Genomic DNA, 9,574 nt, shown 5'->3' on the forward strand with positions numbered 1-9,574 from the left:
GGCCTTTGATAACTTATTCAAACTCTCTACGATGCAGTTTCCTCACTTTTTGAGAACTAATACCTGCATTGCAGGGTTCCAGAAGGTCTTCACAGTGGCAGGAAGTGCTCAATAAAAAATAATAGCTAATGTTAGTAGCGGTCGCTGTTCTCTTCATGGGAGGAGATGTAGAAGTTAAGAAAGATAAGGAACATCCTGAAAGGGAAAACTCATCAGGATAAAGATGTCTCAAAAGGCAAAGGAGGAGGATTTCAAGCCAATGGCAGTGGTCAACAGAGTTAAATCTACATAAGATGCAAATCAAATTCAATGGCCTTGGTGTTTAGGAGGTCATCTGAGCTTTGCAAAAATTATTATATCAGGCTTGTAGTCATATTTTTCTTTTTTAAAATGAGTGTCCTCAATAGAGTTGATACTCTTTTTAATTGAGGGACAATTGACTTATAGTGCTGTTAGTTTCAGGTATAAAACATGACTCAATATTTGTTTGTATTGCAAAATGATCATTCACCATAAGGCCAGTTAATATCTCTCATCACGCGTGAGTGGGTGCTAAGTTGCTTCAGTTGCTATGGACTGCTTCAGACCTTACGGACGGTAGCCCATTAGCTCTTCTGTCCATGGTATTCTCCAGGCAAGAAGACGGGAATGGGTTGCCATGCCCTCCACCACTCCACCAGGGGATCTCCCCAACCAAGGGATTGAACCCTTGCCTCTTATATCTCCTACATTGGGCAGGCAGGTTCTTTAGGCAGGCCACTAGTGCCACCTGGGAAGTCTATCACCACACCTAGTTACAGTTTATTTTCTTGGGATGAGAATTTTTAAGATCTACTCTCTTAGCAACTTGCAGATATGTGATAAAATGTTATAAACTATAATTACCATATAGAACATTACATTGCCATGACTTATTTAACTGGAAGTTTATTGTTTTGACCCCCTTCAAGATTTTATTATTTTTTGACATTCATTTTGCAACTCATTCACCCAGTTCATAAAGAAACAATGGGGGATTTTTACCAAAATAAAGTTGATGAATATATTAAAACAAAATCTGCCACTGAGCAATTGTGAAAAAGTAAAAGTCACCTTCAATGTGTCATTTTCTTTCCATCTAACACTACTACCAAATCTTTTTCAATAGGGCCTCACGAAAGTTTCCAAGTCTTCAGAATTCCTGGCAAGAAACACTTGTCACAGAAAGGTTTCCTCTTAAAAATACTGATATCCCCTCTCCTATATCAAACTTTCAGCAGAACCCATGGTGAGAAAGAAAGAGACAGGAAGAAATATCTCTTCAGGAAACTTCTTTCTCAGGGTGTCTTTATTTTGTTTTTTAAGGCAGCATAGCTGGAAACACCTTGCATCAAAAAAGGGATTGAGTGAAAAATGTCACAAAGCCAGAGAACACGCTAGGATACTTGAGGTAGGATAGGATAGTTCCTGGACCAAAAGCAGATACGCAAGAGCAAATGAACAATGGCAAAAAAAAAAAAGAAAAGAAAAAGAAAAAACCCTTGGGAACACTGAGACTCAGCCACAGCTTGGAGCTGCACCCCCAACCCACGTACGGGGTGACAAGTTGCTAAGGTGGGAACCGAGGAACGCCTGGCGCCGGCTTCCAGCACAGCTCAGCATCTTCAAAGCGAGGGTGGAGCACTTCGTGTGAGATGAGAATCCCAAGGCTCTGGTGGCGACAGTCCCCGCGCTTTTCTGTGTTCCCTTGTTCCTGCGGTTAGGGATGCCTAAGAACCCACAGCAGGACAGCCAGGCCCAAAAGACACACAGAAGTCCGTTGTCTGATGTATCGTTTTTCAAGCTGAGCGTGCGCATAATACATTCACAGAGAAGGAGTACCAGCCCTAATCATAATGGAAATGGTTATTTCACATTTAGGACCCTGAGAGAGTGTGAAAAGCGAATCCATCCGTGATTCACTTTTATCCCACACGTTCTTAATGGAAGAGGCAGAAAGATGCTGTTCTTTAAAAAATAAAAGAAAATAAATTGTCCAGCTTAGAAAGTATATCTGAAAAACAGCAGTCGTTTATATTAAAATCAATGGAACAAAAAATCTGTGTTCCATATGACTGAGTATGACTGTTCCTTGTCAGACTCCAGATAAAGCCGCAGAAAGGCATGCTCTCAGGTCTTTCAACTCGCAGGCAGCTCTGAAACCAAAAGAGGCAGGAGGTGGAGGGGGGAGTTATCCTCATTCCCCACCTCCACTTGGTTCCTGCCTAAAACTTGGCACACACAACAACTATCTTACGTGATGAATTTCTACATGGATTTGGATTTATATTTTCTACTTCAAGTCTATTTCTAAATTTAAAATGTTATGAAGTATTACGAGAAACAAAACTCACCTTCCGTTATAAGAGCATCTCATAACATTATCAGGAATGAATGTGGGAAATGCATAGCAACAATTGCGCTTTGGGCACAATGGACTCTTGGAATTGCCACGAAACGCTTTTTCACCCATAAAAGTTTCTTTTTACAAGTTTCCCTTTTGGCTGTCACTACACCTAAAATTCATTTTTGAAATATTAGTACATATTATTCCCTAGAAGAGATTCTGAGTTATCGCTTTTTAGTTATGTGTATTCTTTTTTTCTTTTTTTGGTGCAGGGAGTCATCCTGAAAGAACAGTTTTCTGATATGTCCTTTCTTCTAAAGTGTTCTATTTTTTTCCCCCTAAAAGTAACCCTTTCATTGTGTTGATAAATAAAAATCCAAAGAGCTTTATTTGAGGGTTTTAGACATTTTAAAAATCTGTCCTATTGTAATAGGAAACCTTGGAGACTCATTGAAATAGCAGCAAAGCACAAGTTTCTCTTCATTATGAAAGATGTTTATGTGAGGAACAAAACAGACAAGAGAAAGTAACTGCTTCAGAATACTTGATGGGCACTTTAATCTTCTATTAATATGCAAATTTTGTTCTTTAGAACCCCCAGTAAGAGATTTTTTTTTTCCCAATCAGGCTATTTAAAAGTAGTCCTATTCTCCCAAAGGTCCTTCTTGTATGAGTCTAAGTGAAACAGTGTTTTTAATGCTAATTCCCAAGATGCTCTTGTATGCATCATTTTCTTTTGAAATTATATGGAGTTTATTGAACCACATTTGTAAAACATTCCACAGTTGATTTCATTCTAAAGATCTCGTCTAATAGAACTGATTCCCTTGTTGATCGGTGTCAGAGGAGAATGTTTAAGAAAATCTGTTTTAACAACATGGAAGAAATAAGAAAGGGCTTGTGGACAGAAATGAAGATACACGTTTATGAACAGGAAAACGACATTTTTTGTTGAGTAATTAACCTCATCAAGAATTTGAGCCTACTAGAAACTATTACACTGATGTCACAATTGTAAAATACCTCTTCATAAGCATACATCTCAAGAGTAATCACCAACATACATGCCCACAGGCTTTGGCTTTTTATCAGACATTTATTCTTCATATTACATTTCTTTTCAACACTTATCCTCTCCAAAAAGGCTATAATTATAACAACAAAGCAATGACAATTCCGTTATTGGTGTAGAAATAGGGACGAATAATAAAACTCTTTTGATACCATCATGTTGTTCTTCACACACCAGCCACTTCAACCACCTCAGTTCAGCTCAGTTGCTCAGTTGTGTCTGACTCTCTGAGACCCGTGGATTACAGCACGCCAGGCCTCCCTGTCCATCACCAACTCCCGGAGTTTACTCAGGCTCCTGTCCACTGAGTTGGTGATGCCATCCTGACATCTCATCCTCTGTCATCCCTTTCTCCTGCGCTCAATCTTTCCCAGCATCAGGGTCTTTTCCAATGAGTCAGTTCTTCACATCAGGTGGCCAAAGTATTGGAGTTCCAGCCTCAGCATCAATGAACCTTGATCAGCCTTCCAATGAACACTCAGGACTGATTTCCTTTAGGATGGACTGGTTGGATCTCCTTGCAGTCCAAGGGACTCTCAAGAGTCTTCTCCAACACCACAGTTCAAAAGCATCAGTTCTTTGGTGCTCAGCTTTCTTTATAGTCCAACTCTCACATCCATACATGACCACTGGAAAAACCATAGCTTTGACTAGATGGAACTTTGTTGGCAAATAATGTCTCTGCTTTTTAACATGGTGTCTAGGTTTGTTATAGCTTTTCTTCCAAGGAGCAAATGTCTTTTAATTTCATGACTACACTCATCATCTGCAGTGATTTTGGAGCCCCCCAAAAATAAAGTCTCTCATTGTTTTCCATTATTTCCACATCTATTTGCCATGAACTGATGGGACCAGATGCCATGACCTTAGTTTTTTAAATGTTGAACTTTAAGCCAGCTTTTTCACTCTCCTCTTTCACCTTCATCAAGAGGCTCTTTAGTTCCTCTTCACTTTCTGCCACAAGGGTGGTGTCATCTGCATATCTGAGGTTATTGATATTTCTCCCGGCAATCTTGATTCCAGCTTGTGCTTCATCCAGCCCAGCATTTCTCATGATGTACTCTGCACATAACTTAAATAAGCAGGGTGACAATATACAGCCTTGACGTACTCCTTTTCCTATTTGGAACCAGTCTGTTGTTCCATGTCCAGTTCTAACTGTTGCTTCTTGACCTGCATACAGATTTCTCAAGAGGCAGATCAGGTGGTCTGGTATTCCCATCTCTTTCAGAAGTTTCCATAGTCTGTTGTGATCCACACAGTCAATGGTTTCAGCTGCCTAGTTCACAATAAAAGAAGATGAAATATTTTTACATTATTTCAGTTCTTGCCATACTGATGGAGAAGGATGTCTCAATATTTTATCAATATGGTGATAAGATCTGATATTTTTTCCAGGGAATGGGTATTTACTATTATCTACTTTGTTACTTATAGAAAGCAAAATCTGTTAGTTTTTTTACTGAATAAATGTTTGTTCTGGATTAACAGGACTATTCTGACTTTTTAAAAGTTATCAATTAATACAAATTGTGACCCCCTTACTCTCCAAAGTATCTATCCCTACTTCAGAAATATCAGCTATATATATTTTCCTAGCATAAAAATTCTCCTCAGAGTATGTTACAATTCAGGTATAAAATTCAATCTTATCATAACTTTATTTATTTTTAGCTGCAACAGTACCCTTTACCTTTTTAGCTTGTCCTATATACCTAATTGCTCAGTTGCTTCAGTCGTGTCCAACTCTTTGCAACCCCATGGACTGTAGCCTGCCAGGCTCCTTTGCCCATAAAGGATTCTCCAGGTGAGAATATCAGAATGGGTTGACATTTCCTTTTCCCGGGGATCTTCCCGACCAAGGGATCAAAACCATGTCTCTTGTTTCTCCTGCATTGGCTGGAAGGTTCTTTACCAACTGTGCCACCGGGGAAGACTTTTATACATAATGGAGGGTTCTAAATGATTTTTCTACCCTGAAGATTAAATCTCATTGAAAGAGAAGCTTTACTAACATGCTTTCTCATGACTCTGCACCTTTTCAAGTTATTAACAATTTCACTTTGACTAGAGTATTTCTCCATCTACTCTACCTGGCAAAATTCTTCAAGGTCTGTGTCATACGTCTTTTCTCAGGCCTCCCATTGACCCTTCCCCTTTCCCCATCCCCAGGTAAAATGGGTTAGTCCGTCTGCTAAGAGCAAAACAACAAGCAGTCACTTGTCTCTTACACATCTCTCTCACAGCAGTTAATGCAGATACGGAATTGTTTTGTTTACATGCCTGTTTCCTCTAACGAAAGTTCAGACATCTGTTTTTGTTATCTTTTTAATTCCTAGAACATAGTGAAAATTCAATAATTTACCTGCCTAGTCCACTTAATGTACTTAACTACTAATATTGAGACAATGAAGATATACAGAGGGGTAAAGTTTCAGAGGTAACAGTTTATCCTGATTTCTATGATATTTCCTGACTAGGTTAATCATAAAATCTAAAGAGCTACCAATGCTATTTTTTTAAAAGAAGCCCACTTTCACACTGTAAATATTAGGTAAATTTCCTGAGGTGTTTTCAGTTATATAGTGTTATGTTGATTAGAGAGAGAAAAAAGCATCCCTAGAGCACTGAAATCTATAGTAACTTCTTCGAAATTTGCTGGTTGATGTCTGGAGGAGAACTAGCCTGACAATAAAAAAAATCTCATTCCTTAGCAATAACAACTGTGGAGTATTGATAACCAATACGTTAAGTCTCTCTGCAGATTTAACAAGCAGTACCTACTGCTTTGGGACCTAGATGCAGGGAAAGGCACGTGATTTTAGCAAGCAAGAGAAACTAACAACAGTCACACACAAAAATTGATGGAGTGGGTTTGAGGATTGGTTTAGAAAGCACAGAGCTGACTGAGTTATTACCACTTGGTGCATTAGGGATAATAACTCTGCAGACCCTGTTTAGTTATAGATACCAGCTCAGCAAAATCTAATCTTGCCCGGAGAGAAATATTTATATTTGGTATATAAGTTTTTTCAAAGGCAAAAAGAGTCCACAATATACACTTGGAGGGAATTTGTTCCAGGGATAAAAGTAAAAAATACTATCTCAGTTGATAAGTGGATTACCCTTGGGCATTAGAACCTAGTAGCTAGTGAGGCTGCTAGCTGATGCCCTGATCAAAATCTCATCAGTATAACTGTGTCCCCCAGGATAAATCAGGATAAAGAATTCAATATATTGTTCTCTAATAACATTCCAGAGAAAGCCCCTACTAGGCAGATATGACTCACTTGGGATGAGAGATACATCTCATGTATTTAGCAACAATTAATACTGGCTGTTGTCATCGACTTTGAAGTTGAAATAGTTGGCCTTCTGTCAACCCTCAGTCTTCAAAATGAAAAATGTGTCATATTTAAATTTTTCAACCATGACTAAATGTAATCCTCAAGGATATGTATTTCTGCCACTGAATTTTCTGGGAAAAATAAAAAAATCTGGGCCAGCAGAGTAAATGATAATTTTTAATTGTCTTTTTCCAATTAAACAACTAACATCCAGTTTAGAAAACTCTATGGAAATTAGAATCTAGAGACAATGAGGTAAATAAATTCCTTCCCTGGAAATAATATGAACAACAACCACAAAAACGATCAGTGGCCATGGTTTGACATTATTTCTACTGTCTTTGACATTAAATCTATCATTTGTACTGTGTGTTCATTTCCACTGAAACTTATGGTTGGAGGAATATGTTAAACCTATGGTCTGAGAGAAAAGGTAATTCTAGAGAGATTTACATGATGAACTTTGCATGTCACCAGAATGCAAAAGAAGTAAGAATCAACCTTAACATGCAAAAAAAAAAAAAAAAAAAAAGACATGACACAGTGTGTCTTGTTTTGACAACATCAAGCATATTTTAAAAGATTAGGAAAAATACAACCAGGAGTATGTTAGAGGCATTGAGTTAATGCTGTCCTGTGTATAATAAGGAAGTTTCTTAGTAAATGAGAAATTCTTCACATAGCATGCTGTGTCCTTACCAGCCAACCAGAGAATTAAATTGCTATTCGTGCTTAGCAAAGTTCAACAGGGCAGTTACTGGGGTCAAATTTTCCAGGACCTCTGAAGCTAATTAGTATGAATTCAAAGGTTATTCTCTGGAACTCTAAGGAAGTTGCTGACTAGTCTCTCTTTCTCCTTTCTGGCACTCTTTCCTGTAAGCTAAGGCATTTTAAAGGACTTTTTTTTTTTTTCATTTCCACCATTTAAATTAAATTATAAATCTATACATGTAATTCAACTCCAAATACAAATCCACCTTTTCTAACCCCACACTGAAGTGAGCCTGATTTCAGCCACAAAAAGATGAACAGCACATTTTTAAGATGGTGTGCACACATTGGGGATGTTTTCTGCTTATCGACCAGTAATTTATCTTTCCACAGAACCACTCACTGTGCACAGAGGCCTAACTATTCTTTAGTAGTATTATGGTCAGACCAGCTCACTAGTTCATCAAAAGCACTGTTAGGATGACTGCTCGAAATTCTGAGACCAGGAATATAGATGTCTTGTTCTAAGGAGAGAGATCACCTTTTAAACACATTAGATTCTTCATCCACATATCTCTTGTAACAAGTTTATGTTTACACAGTCAAAACAGAATTCCCAGTTCCACCATCTCCACGTCTATCTCAAACCATTCCTCTTATCTTCCCCATTTCAAAGGATGACATTCACCCAGTTGCTTCAGATAGAATCCCCGAATCATTCTCGATTCTTCCTTCACTCTCAGTTTTCACACCCAACCTAGTAACACTGGTGGAAGCACGACCAGTAGATTTTGAATCCATCTATCCATCTTCATGGTCACTAACTATCATTTAGACTTCATCATTTCAAAGTCGCCCACACTCTATTTCTACCACTGCCCTGCCTCCAACATGTTCTTTAAAGGCCATTGCTTCTGACTTAAAAAAGTCATCCAAGCTTACTCAGCTTTGGAAAACTCTCCCACAAGTTCCCAGTGGACCTAGAATCAAATCAAAACTCATTAGATCAGTGCCACTTAAAATGTGGTGCCTGTTTGTGACATAAGTGCAAAAATTAAGAGTAAATATTTAGAAATATTTAAAGTATTTATGCTCATGTGACAGTGCTGTGATACATATATATGTGAACACTCAACTTGTTTTGCTGCAAACATGCAAACCAGCTCACGCATGCCAGAAATCAGGTGGTGAGTTGCAAGCAGCTCAACGGTACACATGCATTTTAAACAGTAGAAACTTGTGTTGGTCTGTTATGGATAGAAATTATTTTTTTTAAAGAAAATTAATAGTCCTGTGTTACAAATAGTTCGAGAAACTCTGCTGAACATGGTCTAACACCAACCTCTTCTCCTTCCCCTCTCTAGCCACTGCCTCTTTTTTTTTTTTTTTAATCACAAGAATCTGCTGACTTTGAGAACAAGCAATGATCTTTCTCTCTGAAGCCTCCACGTGCCATCCTAAGCATCTTCACCTCACCTCATTGCCTGCTTTGCTGCTATCCTTTAAGAGTTGGGTTTATATCTTCTGTTGAGGAAATTCCCACGTGCTTTTTCCCTCCCAAATGAACTTGTTTCCAATTTCCTTTCTTGTTTTGAAGAACTCTGGGTCTTTCCCTTTGCTTCGAAGTTTCCTTTTTCCTCCTGCTTTTTCTTTTTTCTCCTAATGCCCTCTTTTCTTCAGCTGCAGTCTCCTAGACACACTCTTGCACACGAGGCGGCTTCTCCTCCTGCTTTCCGTCTTTGGGGTGACAAGAGCCCATTTCATCCTTTCAGCACTCTGGAATATAGTAAGCAAAAACGCAAGTTTCCTCTTAACTTTTCCAATCTCAGCTCATTGCAGGTAGCACATCAAGTGCTTTCTAAAATTTGCCCTTGTTGCTCTGCCGGCGTGAAGTCTTAAGTATCCAGAATGCCGCATGGAAAACCATCCAGAGCTTGTGGGGGAAAGAAAGCAGGCCAGGGCTGTCTGACTTTGGTGGTCGCGGAGGGGGGCGCTAAAAAGGAAACTAATAAGAAAAAAGTGATAGCTCCGGGCGAAGCTATCCGTTTCATCATTTAAACATATAGAAACCTGAATATG

The sequence above is a fragment of the Odocoileus virginianus genome, chromosome 3 (assembly GCF_023699985.2).
Source record: "Odocoileus virginianus isolate 20LAN1187 ecotype Illinois chromosome 3, Ovbor_1.2, whole genome shotgun sequence".
Taxonomy (NCBI): Eukaryota; Metazoa; Chordata; class Mammalia; order Artiodactyla; family Cervidae; genus Odocoileus; species Odocoileus virginianus.